This window comes from Lactuca virosa, chromosome 8 (genome assembly GCF_052849685.1).
Source record: "Lactuca virosa cultivar CGN04683 chromosome 8, Lactuca_virosa_CGN04683_v6, whole genome shotgun sequence".
Lineage (NCBI taxonomy): Eukaryota > Viridiplantae > Streptophyta > Magnoliopsida > Asterales > Asteraceae > Lactuca > Lactuca virosa.
Genome location: NC_136433.1, coordinates 40,990,709 through 40,997,140, shown reverse-complemented (window position 1 = coordinate 40,997,140; position 6,432 = coordinate 40,990,709).

Sequence of the window (6,432 nt, the reverse complement as noted above, 5' to 3'; positions counted from 1 at the left end):
GATATTAGCAATGAACTATGATGAAAGCAAAGAGTGCTTTTTTATCTAAAAAAATGATTTTCTGAAAGCTTATGAGAACTGAAGTTTTGTTGTTGTCGCCAAAATTTTTGACAATTATGGAGATTACAATTGGTTAACACATTAAACTTTTTATAAAAATAATCTATGTAAATCTATTTTTAATAATTATTATTTTTATATTATATATATTATTTTACTTTGTCAACCGTGGATTCCACGGGTTATAACCTAGTATACTAATATTTAGTAAATATTATCTAAATAATATAGAATGACATGTTAAATAATAATTCATACCATATTCACAATATTATCATTGAATCCAATCTTAAATTTTTAACCTCGATTATTTTTGAATGGTATGGTTTGAAATGAATATGTAACAAATTATATTATAAGTTTAGTAATCGAGTCCTTCGATTGATAAAAAATAATACATCATTATCCATTTAAACATCGATTTTGAAACAATATTTTGTTAATTAATAAATTAACAAAAAATATTGTTACGTGCAATTTACAAATTTTTGTAAGTCGTAATTACCATCTATCGTAGATTACCTTGTCGTTTTTTAGTAGGAGAATATGCTTTGAGCTATTATGCTTTTGGATGCCACAAGATGTGTAATGATAAGAGATTGATTATCCAAAAATCATAAATACAACTGGTCCTTATCTTTGTGAGCGTGATCTTACCACACGCCTTTTTTTGACTAAAAATACACCTATCTATCCCGTCTTTGTGACAGCGTGATCTTACCACACACCATTTTTGACTAAATGGTAAAAGAGAACAAATATTTTTGTACAAAGATAAAAAGATTTAGGTAAACGCAATGTTTTAAAAATTGGTTTTTTAGTTGAACCGGTATGCTGACCGGTTCCCGGTTTAACCGGTTCGACCGCCGTGTGAACCGGTTTCTATATTTTTAACTTTTTTTTTCTATTTTCCTACACATACATACATATATAAATCATGAATTTGATGTTTACAAGTTCAAACATTAAAAATACACATAAAATAAATTGTAGATGAATCCAAATACACTAAAATAACACATAACCATAAGTTTTAGTGTTTTACATTAATCCATATAATTTAAAAAGAAAAATAAAGTATAATACCGAAACAAAATATAGTTTTAGATGAATATAAACACATAAAAAAACTTTATAACATTTGTCATATGTTTTTATCCAGAGAAAACTAAATAGATTTGAAAAAAATCACCAAAGTTTATTATGTAATAGTTATTTTTCATTGTTTTTATTCGGTTTAACCCGTTCAACCGGTTTATTTTGACCGGTTCAACCGGGTTTTTCCAAAAACCGGCCGGTTCAATCCGGTTCAGAAATCAATGTAAAATCGGTGATAGTTGAACCGCTCCCTCCTCCGGTTCCCGGTCCAACCGGTTCGACCGGCCGGTTCAAACCGGTTTTTAAAACACTGGGTAAACGCTTATTTTGTTACACTTTAATATTTTGCTTTTGTATAAAAAAGATTAAGATTGGTTTAATTATGAAATCAAAACGATTTAACTAATTACATATTCAAATACAAAGTTTAAGCATCAAACACCTAATTTATAACTTAAGCACCACACGTTTTCATGGATAAATTTTGAGATTGAACAGAAAAAAATCAGGTATGAATCACATCACCAACTTAAGCACCACGGCATGGCAATATTGGTCACGACGTGGTGGCGGCTAGCATGCAAACCCTATTTTTTCGGGTTTGCTCCCTATTTAAAGGAATGATGAGGCTAGGGATTGCTCCTCCTCAGCCTCCATAAGTTCCCTCAAGCCCCAAAGAAAACCCTAATCACTTTCCTCCATTATTGAGCTAGTTTTGGTGTTCCTTGAAGCTTGGAAGGAAGAAGGAAGCAAATATTAAGCAAGCAAGTCTCCATTCTTTAACCTAGCACTCTTCTGGACCTTTGTAAGTGTGCAAGATTCGATTTTTATCATGCTAGGTTGTTAGATCTTGAGTTTTTCCCCATTAACTCCTTGTTCTTGTTTGATAGAGTGGTGAGATCTCATAAAGTTTGCAACTTTATGAATCTATGGGTTATTTGGTATAATTTGTTCCTTGGATCTGAAGTTTGGTTGGGTATCCATGACATGCATGAGATTTAGGTTATAAACCCTCATTTTGACCTAATATGGGTGTAACATCCCAAAAATACAACCCAAAAATTTTCGTTTGAAAACTTTACTAAACCATAATATCAAATATTAAAAGATAAATCCATGGATCATGCGTCTCGAAATGTCATAATAAATTTATCAAATCAACTGATGTTAAAACATATCAAAATATCCGAATAAAACTCCCAGGATAAACTGAAGCTGTGGTGTGTGCCATGCCATCATCCCGAGCTCTTCCCCTTACTAGCGGAAGTACCTGAAACCAAAAACTGAAACTATAAGCACAAAGCTTAGTGAGCTCCCCCAAACTACCACATACCATACAATAACATATAAACCAACTACTGGGCCTTGCCCACTACATCGGACCGAAGTCCGGAAACTGCATCGGACCGAAGTCCGGAACTAACCAGGGCCTTGCCCTCTACATCAGACCGAAGTCTGGAAACTGCATCGGACCAAAGTCCGGAACTAACCAGGGCCTTGCCCTCTGCATCAGACCGTAGTCCGGAAACTGCATCAGACCGTAGTCCGGAACTAACCATGGCCTTGCCCTCTGCATCGGACCGAAGTCCGGAACTGACTGAACATAGCATAGCCTAATCATAACTACTAGCATAAACACATATATTGCATACTACATCAGACCGAAGTCCGGAACACATAACACGAAGACATGCATGAATCACAAAGACATCAAGAACACTGAACTACTGCATCGGACCGAAGTCCGGAACTACTGCTAACTTAAACGGGCCGGCATTGTGGCCGTAGACCCGTTCCTACTGGAAGGAAACTCACCTCGTAACGCTGGCTGCTGAGGTGCTAAATCTGAAACTGGCTGACTGCTGCTCCGGAACTCCCCGACTACAATCCCATAAACACTAAATCAGATACTGATAACTATTTTCAGGGTAAAATGACTATTTTACCCCTGGTCAAAGTCAACTTCCTGGTTGACTCTACTCGCCGAGTCCTACTATGAACTCGCCGAGTTCCCGGACTCACACTTCTCTAACTCGCGACTCGACTCGCCGAGTCGGGACGTAGACTCGCCGAGTCCCTCTACTTCCAGATCCTTGTTCTAACTCACTAAGTCCTCTTCCACTCGTTGATTCAACTCACAACTCTAAAATCGGAGAAATCGGGGGGTTTGCGCTCCGACTCGCCGAGTCCAAGAACAACTCGTCGAGTCCTATGCATGTCCTCACTGAACAGTTGATTCTAATCGATTCCAGTGCATCCAATTCATAGATCTGAGCTTCTAGGTCCGATATATCACGTAAAGTTGCCAACTTTACATACATACATAGAGGTATGAAGCTAAAACACCAAAATAAGCTAGAAATGGGAACCTAGGGTTTGGAACAAGGCCTTGCTTTGCATAAAGGTAGCTACTTTGAGCTCCTGGGGCTCAATGATGTCCAGATCTATAGCTCACTACCCTAAGGGAGCTCCAATCTCGAGTTTGGACCTTGAAATGTCCCAAAAGTGGCAAAACAAGCATATATGAAGATCTACTAGGAAAATGAACAAGGTAGAGGCTTTATTACCAGATGAAGTAGCAAATGGAAGCTAGCTTCTGGATCTCCTTCTTCTCCTTTGCACCTTCTCTCTTTTCTTCTCTTCTACACTTCCAAGAATACACCAAAACACTCAAAATCAAGAAGGAATCACTCAAGCTCACCAATGGAGGGCTAGGGTTTTGAGGGGGAAATGCTCTAAGGGTGCTGGAGGCTGGGATGGGGGCTATAAGGACGTTTAAATAGGGTACAAACCCTAAGGATTAGGGTTTCCACCAGACTGGCCTACTCGTCGAGTCCAGGCGCGGACTCGCCGAGTAGATCACTTAAAACCCACGTCCAACTTGGCATCTACTCGACGAGTTAGGGCTACTACTCGCCGAGTAGCTCTTTATAAAAGACATTTAATAATTTAATACGTACCAGGAGCGGGGCGTTACAATTCTCCCCGACTTATCTTAGACTTCGTCCTCGAAGTCTACTGTCTCTGGAAACAACTCTGGGTAGTGCTCCCTCATCTCTTCCTCGGGCTCCCACGTCCACTCCGAACCCTTGCGGTGCTGCCACTGCACCTTAACTAACTCTACTGCCTTGTTCCTCAGCTCTTTCACCTTACGATATAGAATCGCCACTGGTCTCTCGATATAGTTCAGGCTATCGTCAACCTGAATGTCCTCCAGGGGTACTACTGCTGAATCATCCACTAAGCACTTTCGCAACTGAGAAACATGGAACGTGCTGTGGATTTGGCTGAGCTCTGCTGGAAGATCTAACCGATAAGCAACCCGACCCACCCGGGCCAAAACCCTAAACGGACCAATGAATCTGGGGCCCAGCTTGCCCCTCTTTCGAAATCTGATAACACCCTTACAGGGTGACACTTTCAAGAGGACCATATCGCCCACCTGAAACTCCAAGTCCGAACGCCTCCTGTCGGGGTAACTCTTCTGCCGACTCTGTGCAGTCTGCAGTCTGCTACGGACCTGCTGGATCAACTCTGTGGTCTTGAGCACCACCTCAGTGCTCCCGATGACCCTCTGACCGACCTCGCCCCAACAAATCGGGGTCCTACACTTCCTCCCGTAAAGCATCTCGAAAGGAGGGCGGTCAATACTAGTGTGGTAACTGTTGTTATACAAAAATTCCGCTAATGGAAGATATGTATCCCAACTACCACCAAAATCTTGAACTAATGCCCGCAGCATGTCCTCGAGAGTCTGAATCGTCCTCTCGCTCTGCCCGTCCGTCTGAGGGTGGAAAGCAGTGCTGAAGTGAAGACGAGTCCCCATCTCGTCATGAAACTGCTTCCAAAACCTGGAAGTGAACCGGACGTCTCGATCTGATACTACTGATACAGGCACTCCATCCCGTGCCACTACCTCGCACACATAAATATCGGCTAGCTTCTCGGCCGATATGCTCTCCTGTATCGGTATGAAATGTGCGCTCTTGGTCAGCCGATCCACTATGACCCAAATCGAGTCAACTCCACGTGCGGTCCTGGGAAGCTTAGTGATGAAATCCATAGTGATATCCTCCCATTTCCACACGGGAATGTCTAACGGCTGCATCTTGCCGTGGGGTCTTTGATGCTCCGCCTTGACCTTCCTTCAGGTCAGGCATCTCTCCACGTACCAAGCTACGTCCCGCTTCATGCAGGGCCACCAATAGTCGGATCGAAGATCTCTGTACATCTTCGTCGCCCCTGGGTGAATGGAGAACCGAGACTTGTAAGCCTCGTCCATCAACACCTGCCGTACTCCGCCCCAGTACGGTACCCATATTCTCCCATGAAGGGTCAACAATCCTCGACTGTCATAGTCAAAGGAAGCTACTCGGCCCACAATCCTCTCACACTTCTGCCTCTCCTCCTTCAGGCCCTCAACCTGTGCCTCTATGATCTGCTCCAACAATGGAGTAATCACCGTCATCCTCAGACATACATCCCTGATCGGGGCTGCTACCGCCTTGCGGCTCAGGGTGTCGGCCACTACGTTGGCCTTGCCTGGATGATAAAGGATCTCACAGTCATAATCTTTTACCACGTCTAACCATCGGCGCTGCCTCATGTTCAGATTCGGCTGATCCATGAGGTACCTCAAACTCTTGTGATCTGTGTAAATGATACAGCGGACCCCATAGAGGTAATGTCTCCAAATCTTGAGGGCGAACACCACTGCCCCCAGCTCTAAATCATGCGTCGGATAGTTAGCATCGTGAGGCTTCAACTGTCTAGAGGCATAAGCTATCACATGCCCTCGCTGCATCAACACTGCTCCCATACCTGTGATCGAAGCATCACAGTAAACTACAAAATCCTCTACTCCCTCTGGCAGGGTAAGAATTGATGCCTCACACAATCTCTGTCTGAGGGTCTCAAATGCTGCCTGCTGCTCAGGCCCCCAGTGAAACACCACCGACTTCTTGGTCAGTCGGGTGAGTGGAACTGCTATCTTGGAGAAATCCTGGATGAATCTCCTGTAGTACCCTGCCAGTCCTAGGAAACTCCAAATCTCAGTTGGAGACCTCGGGACCTCCCACTACATCACGGCCTCTATCTTGGCCGGATCTACTAGTATACCCTTCTGGTTGACGAGGTGACCAAGGAACTGCACCTCGCACAACCAGAACTCGTACTTGGAGAAGTTCGCGAACAGTCTCTCCCTCCTCAACATCTCTAGTACCTCTCTCAGGTGCTCCTCATGCTGCTCCTGAGTCTTGGAATAAACCAAGATGT